The 16,585-nt window shown below is 56.4% G+C and overlaps 1 protein-coding gene across 2 annotated transcripts in view; it reads right to left on the bottom strand.

Annotated features, from left to right (window-relative positions):
- Positions 1–16,585, bottom strand: part of PAX7 (paired box 7) — a 95,629-nt gene that overhangs the window by 52,747 nt on the left and 26,297 nt on the right. The gene's annotated exons all lie outside the window — the stretch shown is intronic.

The following is a 16,585-nucleotide window of genomic DNA, read 5'->3' as shown; positions in this document are numbered from 1 at the left end:
GCCTCCTTTCGTCCATCGAACCCCCTGCCTCCAGACTCAGCCCCGAGGAAGGGCTTCCACCTGGGGCTCGCTGGACCCTCGGAGCCTGAGGACAGGGCTCTGAGGTCGCACAAAGCCTCCGTGGCAGGACTGGGCATGAAGGCCTCTGGAGAATAAACCTAGCAGCAGCTGACGTGCTCTGGCCACGCCAGGTGACTTTACTGCCACGAATCGCAGTATCCTGGGGAAACCCTAAGAGGGACGGGTATGATCGGCCGCATTCTACAGGTGGGGAAAGGAGGCTCAAAGGGTAAATGAAAGCCAGGCAGCTGGCCCCGGAGGCCCACTGGAGCCAGGCATCCAATGGCTTTGCAAGGGCCCAGGAGCCCCTTACCCTGCAGGTTCCTTCCAGGCCTTGGTACCGCACTGGGGCCTGGGCTGATGCTCTACTCTACCTCCTAGATCCCCCTCCTGCAAAGCTGCACCTGGAGTTCACCTAGACCACAAGGCTCTCCCGGAATCCCCGAGGGAGGCATCCGCCGCCCGCACCACCCTCCCAGCACTTGGCATTGGCTCCTGCTGGAGATGGACGATGAACGTCTAACTCATCTCTTCTGTTAACCAAATGCACCGGATCATCCGGCTTGCGAGCTGAACTTGAGGACGGTGTCTCCCTGCCATCGAACGGAGGACCCTCGGCCTTAGACAGAGGTTGTGCTTTCCCGATCAGACTGGGAGTGTCTTGAAGGTGGAAACTCTGATTTCTCTATTATAACTGGGTGTTTCCCTGTGCTGGGTAACAGCACTGTGGGTCCTATCATTCTAGATGTTCTTTTTTTTTTTTTTTTTAAAGATTTTATTTTATTTGACAGAGATCACAAGTAGGCAGAGAGGCAGGCTGGGGGTGGGTGGCAGGCTCCTCACCGAGCAGAGAGCTCGATGCAGGGCTCGATCCCAGGACCCTGAGATCATGACCTGAGCTGAAGGCAGAGGCTTTAACCCACTGAGCCACCCAGGCGACCCTCTAGAAAGTTCTTAACGACAGCCGTTGGTAGGAACGGAAAAGCAAGCCAGGCTTCCACTGCTAGGGGTGGGTGAGACGCATTAATAGAGGGCCGCCTCCCTCCTTAGAGGGAGAAAACCTCCTAGAACAGACTTCCTCTCTGGAGACCAAAACCAAAGCCAAGAACCAGAGGTACTACTCCACCTATTGCTACCTCCAGGATTTCTGGGTAACATGCAAATATTTGCGGCAGAAGCACCCTCCACCCTGGATACAGGCACCCAGCACCCTGGCCAGATGAGGCAACCGTCACCTTGCCCAGAGGCGGGACCCCAGGGAGTCTGGTGGGTAAGACTAGGAGCTCTGGGTTAGCGCCCTGAATTTTGTTCCTGGCTTTGCCTCCATCTTGCTGTGTGACCTTTGGCAAGTCTGAACCTCTCTTGAGCATCATTTTCCCGATCCCTAAAAACCAGAGGTCCTCCTGGATCTCTAGGAACAATCCTGAGAAGGGGGCCAAGGCTATAACTGATTTATTCACTACTTCACACTTCCAGAGTTCAATACCGCTCCTGGCACACAATAGGGCTTTCAATAAATGCCTATTGGTAGATAAATAATGACGGATCGATGGGAGGAGGGAGCAGCTCCAGAAGGGACTGGGATTCTAAGTCGGTGCACTGTGGGACAGGGGACAGCAGAGACTTTTCTGTTCTTGTGGGGACAGGGAAGGACAGACGTCAAGACCCTCCTATTCGGCTTCTTAGTCGTCCTCAGTCCCTTCTTCTTCTCTTAGGGGAAGGGGGTAGGGAAGAAGGCTTCTCTCTCCCCCTTCCCTCTCCCTCCCTCTCCTCCCCTCACTGCCCCTCCCCAGGCCAGTCCTGGGCCCCTTGTGTCTCAGGCTGGGCTGGTCGCTGGGCAGCCAGAGGCCTTTCATGGTGCATTCTCGGCCTCCCCTCCCCTCCCCGCCTGCTCTCCCGGGCAACCCCACCCTGTCCCGCTCCCATCAATCTGCCGCAGCCTGGCCTCTCCAGCTGGCCTGACCGGGCTGTTCCCAGGCAGAGCAGGTCCACAGTGGAAGGTGGTGGAAAAATGTGGACAAATTTCTGATTTGCAACACTCTGGGAAAGAGTTTATTGCCATTGTTTGCGGACGAATGTATAAATAAAGCAAGGCGAAGATTGCAGGGGGAGGCCGATGAAAGGCAGAAAACGAGAAATTTTATGGCCATAAGGAGCGTACTCTAATGGTGATTTTTGAGGCACTGGACCATGGTAGTTACTTAGCCAAATGATCGCTGTGAAGCTAAGCAAGGCGGCTTATTTCTTAATTACTGTTACGTATTATGTCAGGCAGATGCCCCAACCCTGGAAAACTTGGTCCTGAAAGCAGACACCGGCTCAGAGTCAGGTCCCAGGGCCCAGGGTTCTGGAGGGCCGGTGGGAGGGCCATCCCCTGTGCCCACCAAGAGCAGGGGGCCCCTGGGGCCTGCCACCCTCTCTCTCTGCCCCAGGCTCCTGTCCTCAGATGGGAACCCACCCGCGCCTCGCGTAGGTGCCCAGCACGTGCCGGCTTCGAGCCAGCCATGGCAGGTGCAGCACAGAATGAAACAGACACAATGTCTGGCTTCGAGATTTTCGTGGGAATCACCTTGGGGCTCATTTCGGACTCCTCACTGTGTGTCTCTGTGCAAGATAACTCGGGACTAGACAGACGCGGGGAGGAGGTGGGCTGACTGGCCAGAAGAGGGCTGCTGGGCGGGGGGGATCGGGGAGGCTGGGACATGCTGTGTCCCCTGCCTCTGTTTCTTCACCTGTAAAAAAAAGGGGGGTGGGTGGGACTAAATCATCCCCATTTGGGGACTGATTCCCAGATGCTGTGATTCTCTTGCTCTCACAGTTGATGCAGTTGATTTTTCAAAGGTGACCAGCCCTGGCCCCATGAAACACTAGGCTCTTCTCTTACTGGTTCACCACTGTCAAGGAACAGAAGGAAGACGGGGGTTCTGGTTTACTGAGGGCGTCCTGTGTACCAGGAGCTCAGCAGGCACCATGTCCTCTCACGACCTTTCTGTCCATCATCTCAGTGCCCCTCCGGGAACCCTCGGAAAGGCATGGAGACTTTTTCAGAAGCTAAGTTGTAAAGCCTCCATCAACCCTCAACTCGGGTGGATCCCAAAGTCACCAAATACATTCCAGGTAAATCGAGCAATCCCTCCTCCCCCGCCCCATACCTTGCAGACCAGCATTAGGCCATCAGAGTCCCCTGGGGGGGATTGCGGAAACACAGAGTGCCGGCCCCCGCCCCAATCCATCCCGGGTGGATGGAGCCAAGAAAGAGCATTTCCAACAGGTCTGCAGGTGGTGCTGATCCTGCTGGCGGGGACCCCAGTTTGGAGCCACTGTTCTACAGAAACCGAGAAAAGCAACAGAGCAACAGCCAACACAAAAACCACACTGCTCTGGGGGAAGGGGAAGCATACGACTCTTCTTCCCTCTTATCAGAACAGAGAGTGCCAAGCCGGCACCCGCTGCCCCCCAGCGGACCCCAAACCTGATGTGTTCTTCACACTGGGATTGGCGGGGAGAAGACTCAGCCCAGGGTGGGCCCAGCCAAGGAGCCAAGCTTGGCAGGTGAACTTTCTTCTCTGTGGTCCCTGCTTCTGCCACTTGCCGTGGTGTCTGGGGCATTGGATATATATATTTTTTAAAGATTACTGATTTATTTGAGAGGAGAGAGAGAGAACGCAAATGGGGGTGGGGGAAGGGAGAAGCGGACTCCCCGCTGAGCAGGGAGCAAGTCCACTGTGGTAGGGCTCAATCCCAGGACCCTGAGATCATGAGCTGAACCGAAGGCAGACGCTTAACCGACTGAGCCCCCCAGGTGTCCCTGGGTCATCAGATTCTTGACAGACCACAGCCCAGGATGCCTGGAGTCCCAACCAGGACCCATTCCACCCTTTCTCTCTGCCTTGGCTCCCTACCTGGGTCCTCTTCCCCTTCCCCACACCGTCCCGGGAAAGAGAAGGCTGATGTCAGGAACCAGACCTGACACCTGCTTCCTCCCTGACCCACGTTCCTGTCTCCTAGTTTGAATTATTCGAAGAGGCAATGTTCCTGCTCCAAGAGGATTTTTTTTTTTTTAATCTGTTTTGTTCATTGCTGAATTTCCAATGCCCCAAAGAGGGCTGGACCCATGGGAAGAGCTCAACACACCTTTGTCCAGGGCTAAATGAATGAATGGGCAAGTGAATGCATGATTGTGTGGCCTCTTCCCACGTGCCCAGAGCCATGCAATAACTTGGAACATTCCCACAGACGCCTTTGACAGTTTGTTTCTCGAGCCAGCGTGACTCCTGGTGAGCAGGTTAGGATCGTCCAGCAAAACCATCTCATTAGAGATGTTCATGCAACAGCAGACGCCTGGCCCCAAGCTGAGAACCCCAGCCAGCCACCTGAACGGCTCCAAGAGATCCAGAGGACTGATGCTCTAGAAACCAAAAACATGGACTCCACTGATTTCCCCCTTCTGCACCCAGATGTGTGGTCCACTTAGAGGTGACCCCAAGGCAAATGTGGGGTCTTAATGAAGTCTTCGGAGTCACCTCCACTGCCATGGGGTGATCGCCCAGCCACCCCGGACCGTAAGCATCTCCTGGCAAAGAGCCTTCGGCTTTGGAAGTGGGTTGTTGCTGGAGGGAGCCAGTTTTTAAGGGAGTTAAAATCCAATTTGATCCTGCTGCTTACGCCTTTTCTAGTTTGATGTGCTTCTGATAAAAAAATTTTTTTTGATCAATAAAAATAAAATCTGTTACTCGCACCGTGGGGCAATTACTACTCTGGGCCCCGTTTGCTGATTCTTGATAGAATACATAATGCTATTTTTCAAAAATGTGGTCAGCCATAGGTTCACTACATTAAACCAGCAGGGAGGGGTAGAATCTGAAAATGGAGCTGTTCTCAGAGGGCAAAGTCAGGTTCTAGGGGCTGAGGGATGGGGTTTCCCAGTTCTGAAGGGCAAGCGGCCCTCCTCACAGAGAGAACACAGGGAGGGATGCCCTTACTTGGAACCAGGTACTCTGGCCTGGCTGGTGCCCCTGGTAACTGGCTTCAGCCCCCGATACTCAGACCTGGAGGGCCCTGATGTCCGAGCGGTTCCAAGGAGAAGATTCAGAGAAGGGCAACGCTTTACCCAAGGTCACACAGCTGCACATGACCACGTGAGAGCCAGGACTCCAGTCCATCGGGACTCTGAGCCCACGTGCAGACCCCTGCTACTCCAGCTTTCATTTCTCTAAGTGAGGGTGGAGAAAAGGCCTTGGAAGGTGGAGAACATTCCCATGCCAGCTCGTCTTTTCTGACCCACCCTTGTGCCCTCCCCTTCTTCCCAAGTCCATACTGCGCCCGTTCCAAAGAGCCCTGATTGGGGCAGCTGGAAAGGCCAGCTTCTTCTGGCCTGGGGTTGCATGTGGAGGAAGGGGATGGAGCATTTGAGATACAGATGGCTCTCATGGGAAGGTACTGGGGCCTGGGCTTTGGGGAATCAGTGCAGGAGGACATACACACCTACTGTTAGCCATGGTCCTACTGTGTGCACGCGTGTGCATGCATGTGCCTATGGTCAGGGACGATTTCACTTTCTGTTGCATATTTCTGAACAACGACGACAAAATATGATCTTTTAGTAAAAGAGTCCTACATATCTTGCAAGGGTCGGGGGAGGGGGACGGTTTGGTGGCCTCACCGACGTGAGATGCCAGGCGAGGGGGCCCAGGGACCAGATTCAGAGGGTCAGTGGTGAGAGAGGGGAGATTCTGAGTCAGGGGAATTCTCGAGAGTGCCTGGGGATGAGGGAGGGGTTTGTGTTGGAGGTGTGGACACTGGTGACCTACGTGGCTGCTGAAGGACGGAAATAAGCCAAGATGGAGTGCCCAGTGGGCGCCAAGCCTATCCAAAGACATAAAGCAGACCCAAGACGCAGGATTCGAATTCAAGCCAGCGGAGCGTCCCCCAAGCCCCGTGTTTCCCCTCCCCCAAGCCCCGTGTTTCCCCTCCCAGCCCCCTCGCACGCAGCCACGGGGGGCCCCCCCGGCCCAACCTTCGGCTCCCATTGCTCTCGGGCTCGGCTGCCTGCCCGCTAATTAGATTCCCCTGGAAATAAGAGTTCATTGTACAGTCCCGCTAAAGGCAAACTGATTTCACAATTACTTTTCTTTCCTTCTCTTAATAACTCGCAATGTCTCAAGGAGGTTTCACTTACAGCCTGCACACTGGAAAATTATTCTGTCTCTCATGCACTCATTTTTCTCTTAAGGAAAATTGAAAACTGGATTTCTCCTCCATCACCAGCCCCCTCGCTTTGCCTATCTTGTGCCCAGACTATTCTAGTCCTTGGCCCCTCTCTACCTTGCAAGCAAGGCCCCCCACCCCACCCCGCCTTCCTGCCCCACAGCCTGGAAAGGCTGGCAGCCCCAATGATCTTGGGAACAGGGAGGCGTCTTTCAAAAGTTTAGAGAGGGGCCGGAGGGTGGGAGGGAGGCATGCGGTGGGGGGGCTGAGGCAGTCCCCTCTGCTGCCGGATGCGTTTGCCTCCAGAGAACTGGACGGGCTCCAGCACTTTTGAGGTAGGAGCTGGGTGAGTGAGGGGCCTTTATTGGTCCCATCGGGTTCCCGTTAAGTGTCAGAGAGTAAATTATAAACAAATGGGTCCCATTTCCATTTCTGAAGGCATCTCCCGCCCTGCCTTCGCCCTCCACATTTAAGGGTACATGCCCCTAAGTGGTGCCTCATGGGACGAGGAGCCAGGTGGATGGCGGCACGCAGGTGTGGGTTGTGGTCTGCATAGCCTGCAGCCCCTAGGTGGCCGGCCGGCACCCACTCCCTAGGCCCTGGGGCCAGACCAGTGAGTCACGTGTGACAGACGGACAGATGGACAGAGAGACGGACACTCCCGAGGGACTGCGGATCTGGGCTATAAGTGAGCAGGTTTCATGAATTAGGGTTTGAGAGCCCGCCCCCTCCCAAGGGGGAAGCGAGAGGGTAGAGGAGGGTGCTTGCTGGAGAACGAGGCCTGGGCCAGGGCTGGGCAGCTGGGGCGGCGTGAACGGCCACCGCCATGGGCTGGAGCCAGGGAGGAAGGCAGCAGGTCCCAGGGCCCGGCACTCAGGACGTGTGGGACGGAATGGGACCCTGAGCTGGGCAACCGAAAGCCACCCACTCCCCCGTCACTCTCCGCCCGCTTCCGAGCTTCTACTACCCCTGCTCCCATTGTGAGAACTGGAAGGGGGAGAAAGATCCAGCCACACCCGTGCAAACAGCTGATCTTACAGTAACTGGGACCATTCGCCAGGCACCAAGGCCCCGGCACTTATGATCTCATTGAATCCTGGCATTCGCAACCCCACTCCATAGACAAGGGCCCTGGAATGCAGAGAAACCGTCACCAGGGGCCACCCCAGCTCCTCGGAAGCACCCCTCTGTGCCACGCACCATGACGGGCTTCGTGTGGATTAGTGGCTCTAACTGTTCCAACAATGTCACACTGTTAGTCATTTACAGATAAGGAAACCAAGGCTCAGAGAGGCAGAGGCTGGGGTCAGTCTCAGGTCTGGTGCAGGCACCGGCCTCCCTGTTTAGGATGGCTTCTCCACGTGGACTGGGTCTCTAACGTTTGAGACCTCCTTTCTGTATCAGGGGAGTCTAGAAGTTCAAACTAGAAGCGACTTAAGAGCTCATTCAGTTCCATCTCATCGTCTTACAGATGAGAACAGTGAGTCCAGAGAGAGCATGTGACTTGCCAGAGGACACACAGCAGGTCAGTGCAAGAGCTCATACTGCTGTCAGGGGTCAGGCCCCCTCTCTGGTCCCAGAGATCCACAGACTCTCTCGGGGTGTGACCAACGGCAGGCCTCCCCAGCCAGGGACGTATGACCGTGCTACCAATAACTCCATGTTAGCTCTGTCCTGGGGCCACCGAGTCACGACAGGCTCAGGAGCTCTAAAGATGCTCTGGGTTCCTGGCCTCCGCTGTCAGGCTGGAAGCAGTGCCAGCGGCTGCTGCAGACCTGGGAGGAGGACCAAGGAGAAGGCCGAGTAAAGCCAAGTGCTAGGAAGCGAGTGGTGTCCAGCCAGGCTTAGGATCCAGAAACATCATTCCTTGGTTCCTGTGGCAGAAACGGCAGGCTGCCAGCATGAGGGGACTCTGGAGACCAGGCACTGCGGGTCTGAATCCTGGGTGACCTCGAGCTGGTCACTTAGCCTCTCTGAGCCCTAGCATCTAGGAGGCAGGGGGGTGCTCAGGCAAAGCAATCGTCTGAGGAAGGGGAGGCAAGAGAGAGACTCCTGTCCTTTGGCCCCTGTTCCCTCCCGAGGGCCCCAAAGAAAACCGACACAATCACTTGCCATCTCTTCGTGGGCTCTAACATGTTGCAGGAAGAAACTTGAGGACCTGGCCTGGGAAGGGACTGCGCTGGGGCTGAGTCACTGTTTGCCGAAGGTTACCTAGGATGCGTCCAGACAGGAACCAGCCAGGGTCCTCCTGCAGGGCCTCCAGACACACCAGCCTGCCCAAAACCAGGACAAAGACAACCCTCCTTCTGGGGAAAGACATGCCAAGCCAGGAATCCAGGTCCAGAGAAAAGCTTATGTAAATGTATGCGAAAATCCCTGGCTCGGAGCAGGGCTCTGTGAATGGAAACCATTATTACCTTAACAAGCATTTAATGAGCACCTACTAGGTACCAGGTGCTGTCTCACACACTGTGGCCCTTCTGTCTGTGAGCGGGCACTGGTGGCCCTGGGTGTTTGCAGGTGAGGACGTGGAAGCCCGGAGGGGGAGGCTCAGGCATCGTGTGGTTTCAACACCCACAGCTCTGACTCTGGGTGAGGGGTCCCTCAACCTGGGCTGCTCACTGGAATCCCAGAATCATGGTCGGCGGTGCAGCTTGGGCACTGGGATGCGGAGAGCCTCCCCTCTGGACCCCTGGGTTTTGCCCGTCTCCTATTGAGCTCCTGAGGCAGCAAGGCTCAGAGAGACTGTGGAAGGAAAGATGATGGAGATTTCGGAGGGAGGCGAGAACTGGGAGTTGGGGAGGGGGCATGAGACCTATTGGCCTTGGCTGGGGGTAGAGAAAAGACTAGACCCTCCCTAAACCTTGGTGCTTCTTGGGCCAGCTCAGGGGAAGGGGTCCCAGACAGAGGTGACAAGTAGGGCAGCAGCTCCTGGGACTGGGCGGGAGGTGGGGTGGGGGTGGTCCACTGCCTCTACCACATTCCCAGAGCAAATACCTCCCCCCCACACCGGCCCCTCTCATCTCCCTCCTCACCCCAGGACCTCGTGACTTGTAAAGACTGTAAGTGTGCATTTCTTCACATCTAAACTCAAACCCTTCCAACTATAGCCTCCAGAGTACACCTGCTAGAGTTGGGCTGCCTTGTGCTCCCTTGTCGTGTGATGATCTGGCTTCTTGGGAAACGGTCTCCCTTTACCGGGCTGTTGCAAAGTCAGGGCTGTAAGACCGAAGCATCCTTCTTTGCCCTGAGGCTCTCTGAAGGATGGAGGGGAAGCCCAGCCGCAGAACTAACGTCTCCCTGCCCCTTCCCTCTTGGCAAGACTTCACGCTTGACCAAGAGCCTTACAGTGTTATTATTCTCCCCCGTTTTACAGACGGCAAGCAGACATAGAGCAGTAACGCGGGCTGGCCAGTGGTACACGCGCGCGCAGCTATGATAGGGTCAGGACTTGAACCTGGTTCCTCAGCTCAGCTGCTGAGCCAGGAACAAGCCACGGGGGTCACACCGTCTTGGATCTGCAGCAGGAGGGAGTGGAGTAGGACCAAAGGAAGAATTGCTCGCTCTCAGTAAGTCTACGCCCTACCACCAGCTGCTTTGGGGGAAGCTATAGAATGTCTCGGGGGCCTTTCCTGATGACCCCAAAGGACCCCTGCCCCGTTCCGCTTACCACTGGAGTCAAGCTCCCAGATGCCTGTCCCCCACCCCCACCAACCAGTCTGAATGTTTCCCCAGGTGAGTTGGAGGGGAAATTCAATCCTGTTTCCTTTCCTCCAAACGTGCCAAAAGCTTGTTTGCTCTGAGAGGCCCTTGAGGCCTTGGCTTCCCTGGTTTCAAATAATTGACTTTCAAAGCCTGTCTTCAGGTGGAACGCTGCCATGTAGCACCTGGGTGAAGGGCTGAACCCCCGAAGACATTGCCAAGGAATGAGTGGGGAGGTGCCTAGGCTCCATGATTGGCCAGATGCCTTCCACAGTCACCTCTGGGCCCACTGACCCCTTCCCCCACCCGGAAGCTTGTCCCACAGTCACTCACTGCCTGGCATGGGGGGTGGAGATGTGGGAGGCAGGCCCCACGGGGCTCCCCAAGCTCTTACTGCGCAGCTATTAGAGAGAATGTGGCACATGCAGGTGCGTTCACCTGTGCCACGAGCCCTCCTGGGGCTTGAGGCTGAAAGCCTGGCACCCCAAGACCCAGTCCACAGGTCAGAGCCCTTAGGGTGTCCCCTAGACCACAACTGGGCCACTATGCATGGAGGGGGTGGGAGAGGCTTGAGGTTTGGGGTGAGTGCAGAGCTGGGCATTTTCCCCTCCACACTAAATATTTTGAAATGGGATGAGTTTCATCAGCTCAGTCTCCTACCTCAGCCCTCTGTGTTGGCCAGGGACCATGAACGCTCTAGAGTGTCGTCAAGGCCACTGCCATGGAGAGCCGGGTCACCGTCAACCCCTCTCCGTCTGCCCTGACTGCAAAAACAGTAAGCCACCCACATTTACGGAGCACTTACAGTAAGCAGGCAGTCTGCTAACCTGTGTGCGTGGGTCATACCATCTAAGGGACACGGCCAATCTATATGAAGCCCCGTGTTGCCCCTGGGGAAGCTGAGGCCCAGAGGGATGCGGTAGTTTTCCCAAGGACACACAGCAGAGTCAGGATGGGCATTCGGGTCTAGCTGACTCCGGGACCTGGGAGCCTCGCTACCACCTGACACCGCCACTGTTAGAATCACTAGGAGCGGGAGGTGGTATCTCTCACTGCACCTCATGAAATGTTTCCGGGGAAAGGGACTGCATTCTGCTGTTTCCTCTCAGGATCTGGGGTTCACCTGCCATGTGTCCAGGGGGTCAGCCTATGTCTGGGGAAGACGTCCCAGAGTAGGGATTTCCTGGCTCCCCCTCCTCTGAGCCTCATCGTCCTCATCTGTAAAGTGGGGGCACCGATCTAGATGGTCCGAAACCTTCCCCTCCTCTGGGTTTGACACTCCATCGCTCACTGTGTGACTCGGAGCTACTGGTATCTGTCACGCTATGGGCCTCAGCTTCCCCGTGTGTACAGCAAGGGTGATGGGCCACTTCACAGAGGATTGGGAGGGTCGCAGTCCTGGGAGAGCTCCGGAAACTGCCGAGCACCGGCTGCCTGGGAAGCTTTGTCTTTCTTTTCCCAGGTCGCCAGCTCCCCATCCGTTAGGCCTCCTGGCGTCCTCCGGGTTCAGAAGACTCTCAACAGTGGGGAGGGGAAAAAAACCCAGATGTGGCTCCAGGCCGTGTGGAGAGGTCACTGCTGCGTTAGAGGGATAAGATCACCTTTCCAGCCGGCTGGGATCTGTGCAGGACCTGCCGCTCATCAGCTGTGTGACCCTGGGCAAGTCACTTAACCTTTCTGGGGCCTCTGCCCCTCCATCTGTGAAAGTGAGAGGGTCAGACCGGATGCTTCCAGGGCTGACAGGGGAGGAGGCGCTGATGGAGGAGACCTTTTTTTTTTTTTTTGCTCCAAAGCCTCATCTTTGTACAGTGATCTGGGGGAGCTGTGAGTTTCAAGATCCCAGATCAGGAAAGAAAACTAGAACCCAGACACCCCATGTTCTTAATGTCAATGGGGGAGGTGTGTGCTTACTAAACCTCCCTCTCTCTCTGGTGGGGAGGGAGGGTAGTAGGGACCCATCCTGGACGGGCTGGGAGCAGCTGACCTTTACTTCTAGTTCATGTTAAAGCCACCTAATGGCTCCTGGCCGGTCAGGAGAACATCAGGGCTGCTCATTTTTCGCCTCAGAGAGAGGCTTCTGTTCTTAACTGGAGTCTGTCCGTTGAACGTGGCGGTTACATTTTAGGGTGGGGCCAACCCCTCCAAACACCCCAGAATATTCCAGAGGACTTAGAATCAGAAAACTCATATTCAAATTCCATCTCAGCTACTTTCCAGCAGGAGGCCCGAGGTGATCATTCCTGGCCTCTGAGCCTCAGTCTTACCTTCTGTAAAATGGGGACAGCAATGGCTTCTAGAATGGACAGGTGAACATTACAGGCATGGGGGCAGGCACCTCTGTCCTCACCTGTCAGACTGACAGCAACTAAAGCCACTGATAGAATTCACTGTCGGCGAGACATCCAGAAGAGGAAACCCCCTTGTACCAGCCTCCAGAAAACGACAACCCCAACGTGCCGTTCACTACAGAAGTCCAGAACGGGGCGCGTTGCAGAGCCCATTTTGCCAAAATAAACATACGTGTACGTGCGCACCTTTCCCGGAGGAGAGATATCTAGACGATCAGATTCCCAAATTATTTGCAATATTTAACTGGGGCTCAGGGGTCCGGGGGTCGGGGGAAGGACAAACCTTTTCCTTCTACACCCTTCTAGCCTGTGACTTTCTTTTCCCCATCACAAGCGTGTCATTCTCGTATAATAAAGAACCAATAAAATGTCGTCAAACGTTGGACACCAGCTTCCTTTTCTCCCTCATTCCAAGCAGAAGCCTGACCGGAAGCTGCAGCCTGTCCCACGGGACAAGCGCATAATGACGGCAGGAATGAATGAAGGGACGAGCCAGCTAAAGGAGGAACAAAGGGGCAACGCCAGGCCTTCTTCACAAAGGTTATGTCACACCACTGAGCATCCCTCAGCGTGTCCTTCCAGGATGTGGGCAGGGGTCACAGACCTCAGGCCCCCCTGGAAGACAAGATCACCGAAGCTCAGAGAGGAGGCCAGGCGTGACTTGGCCAGGGCCCCGGTCACATGCTTCAGAAGTGCTCGCTGTGGGCTTTGGGAAGCCGGAGCTCTCCCCGCCCCGCCCCCCGCCCCAATTCGGGGTCCTCCCCAGCCTGCCAGAAGCTCACGGAAGAGAGGCTGCTCCCCTGGCCCCCGAGTGTCCGCCCTGTCCCTGGCAAAGCGCCAAGCCCCTCGGTCCAGCCCCGGAGCAGACCTCAGAGGACCAGGCAGGGCTCAACCAGGGACCAAAAAATAAATAAGGCTGTTCCTGGGCTCCGGAGGCTGGCTTCCACCCCCTCCTTGGAAACGTTCTTTGATTTCAAAACAGGCTGGAGTGTAAAACCAATAAAGCTTCCTGGGCCCATAAACAAACAGGCAGCCGCTTAACCTCCCTCCTCCCGGTGGTGCCCTCCGCCCACCCCCTACCACTCCAAGGCGCGGGCAGAGGGCAGGGCTGAGCGCCATTGTCCTGGGTAATTAATTGCGGTAATAAGGAGATGCACAAAGCTTCAAAGGCTGGGCCCGGCCACGGGAGCCGAGCCCGGGTTGCTGTGTTGCAGCCAGAAGCCAGCCTGGGCTCTGGGCCCGCCTCCGGCACCAGCACCCACGCTCTGAAGACCTACTGGGTGTGGGCGCGGCACCCAGCGCTCCGATCTTTCCCATACTGTGCATTGGGTCATTCACCCTGTTTTCCTGATGAGAAGACTGAGGCTTACAGTGGTTGTTTCTTGTCTGAGATGACAGAGCAGAAAAGAGCTAAGCGGACATGGAACCCAGGCCCACGTGGGCTTCTAGAAGATCTGGAAGAAAAGCGGGGACAGACCCTTTCTCTTCTTCGGCCTCTGCTTCCCCATCAGGGAGATGGGGGCAGCGCGAGGGATCTATAGGCTAACACAGGAGACGCAGACACACCAAGGCCGGTCTGAGATGGGCCAGGGCGGCCGGTGGGAGGCAGGGATCAGAAAGTTTCTGGAAAGATGCACAGGAAATATGAGTTTGAAGAAAGAAAGAAAAGTGCATTTCCATCTCATGAACCCTAAAGCCCAAATCTCCTACCGTGACTGGGTCCCACCTCAAGCACCTCTCGCACTGAGTATGGGAGGGACTGTATGTTTTCCTGTCTCCCCCAGGGAGACAAGGGGGGCTCTGAGGACAAGGATGTTCCCATGCTGCTGTCCGCCTCTGCCCCACGCCTGGCATTTACTCAGTGCCCAAATAGGACAGACTGATCCTCTGACAACAGGGTCAACTCCCGAAATCCTCACTGGACCCCTAGTCTGTGCCCTCAACTGATGACACTGTTCCTGTCACTTTCCCCCTCTAGCACTGCTGAGCCCCTGTGATGCCCCAGGCTCACGGCCGTGGCTGTCACCTGTGTTATCTCACCAAATCCTCACCAAAACCCTTCTGGAGACAGTGGTTCTGGTTCCATTTCACAGGTGGGAACTAGGGTCAGAGAGAGGAAAGCCATTCCTAGGCGAGGGGTTGGCGTCCACTTCTCCCCCCAACCCCTTCCACCTCCCGATGGCCCTCCTGTCCGCACTCACCCCCTCCCGGGCCATGTGCTCACAGGCCCCACCTCTGGCCCCCTTCTGGTTTTTCGCTCAGGATTCCTGAGCCTGAGGAGCCCAGAGAGTTTATAGCTCTGCCTGCCCGGTTGCCTTGGTCCCAGATCAGGTCAGCTCTCTGGGGCTAGGAGGGGCTTTTGAACGTGCTAAATGCGGGTTACAGGGGTCAGGGGTCATAGCCCTTCCTTGGGGGAAGTTTGACTTGAATCATCCATGAAATAGCAACTCTTATCTGTGGGGAGGGAGGACAGGCAGATTTCTTACATAAGGATGATTCTTAAACAACCTCCCTGCCTCACTGTGCCCCACTTGTCCCCCTGTCCCCCAATAACCTCCCTACACCGCCGTTCCCCACTCACCCCTGCCCTGCAATGCCCCACTCACCCCTGTCCCGCCATGCCCCACTCACTACCCGCCCCCCGCCCCCCACCCCCCACCCTCCTTCAGTCTCTCTATAGATTCCGCATCTGGATTTCCCGTTTCCTTTCCTCTAATTCTGTCCTTAAGCCAGAAAAAAATCTGGAGTCTAGAGGATGAGCAGAGTAGGAAAAAAGGGAGGAACTTAGCATCCGTTAGAGACCCACTTTGTTGGGAGCAGATCTGGATTTGGATGTATCACTTTTGTGTCCCAGACCCGGGGGTGACTCTGCCGGCAGCCGTCGTGGCCCAGAACTCTGTTAGTCTAAAGCAAAGGGCCGAGCTTCCTCTGCCCCCCTCCCCTGACAGGTCCCCTGCCCCAGGCTCCAGCCACGGAGGACACCCCCCATCCCAGCCACCTAGCACAAAGTACAGGCACCCAAAAGGCTTCTCCAAGGGAAGGCATCCACGCACCGGGCTCCCCCATACTTTTCGCAGCCCTTCTGCGGGCCCTCTTCCTGCTCACCCAGTCCTTTCACAGAGCTGATGTGCGGCTGAGATGTCCCCACTGGATGGTGACAGACCTGGGCCTCACAGGCCACAAGGACCATCCCTGCATGCCGGAGAACAGAAGGACCCACCACCCGCTTTGCTCAGGAGGGTTTCCTGGGACGTGGGACTCTCAGTGCTGAAACCAGGACAGTCCCACTTAGACTGGGACAGTGAGTCGCCCCACGGGGGAGGGAAGACCGGGGGCCGAGGCCAGGCTCCCGCCTCTGGGACAAGAGTGATTTTTCCTTCTACCTGCTACTTGCCTGAACCCCCTTCCCTTTCTCTCCATCCCTTTCCCCGGGGAGGACAAAGACCAACAACCTCCCCGGCTCTGCCGTGAGGTGGGCTGTTCAGAAGCTGAAGGTAAGTGACACCATGATCCAGGATCCTTAAGGGTGCTCCCTTTTCAGGCCTCCTTGGAACCCAAATTAAGACAGGTATGGGGTTGAGGGGGAAGGGAGAGAAGCAGGGAAAGGGGTGGTGAGGGAGGGGCTAAGCCTCAACCCTCACAGAGGTCTGGTGGTCCCTCTCCCTCGCCCCTCCACTGCTCAAGTGTGTCAGGAAAGTTCTAGATTTAGGAAGTGCTTATTGGGCACCTACTCTACACTTCTTGGGCACTCTACAGCTGCGTTGTGCTGGGACCTGGGAGAAAGCCCTCAAAGGACATTCCGGTCTGGGACGGGGATAAAGAGCAGAGAGCTAAGCTCACCAGGACAGTGAATCTGTCCCCGCGCGTGCTTGCGCACGTGTGCGCACACACACACACACACACACACACGTGTACACACACTCCCCATCCCAGTCAGAAGGCACCAGGCCTTACTGGAGCAGAAGCATCTTCTCCTTCAGCCATGACGGACAGGACAGGATTCTCCCAGGGACCCTTCACGTCCCAGCCTCCTGCCAGGTGGCTCTCAGCCTCCCCCACCCGGCAGGCAGGCCGGAGTCCAGCGCTCTCCCAGACGACCTCCCTCTCGGAGCGTGGGGACCCTCCCGGAGCCCGCCGAGCCATCAGCCAGCCGGTGAGCGAGCCGGCCTATAACTGGGGTGACACAGGCTTTGGGTCTCAACCCTCTCCAAATGCAGCCGCCGAAAAATGGGAGGGGGGTGGTTACAGGAGGCTCTGGAGTCGACGGG

This window comes from Neovison vison, chromosome 2 (assembly GCF_020171115.1).
Source record: "Neovison vison isolate M4711 chromosome 2, ASM_NN_V1, whole genome shotgun sequence".
Lineage (NCBI taxonomy): Eukaryota > Metazoa > Chordata > Mammalia > Carnivora > Mustelidae > Neogale > Neogale vison.
This window is presented reverse-complemented; position numbering and strand designations above follow the sequence as displayed.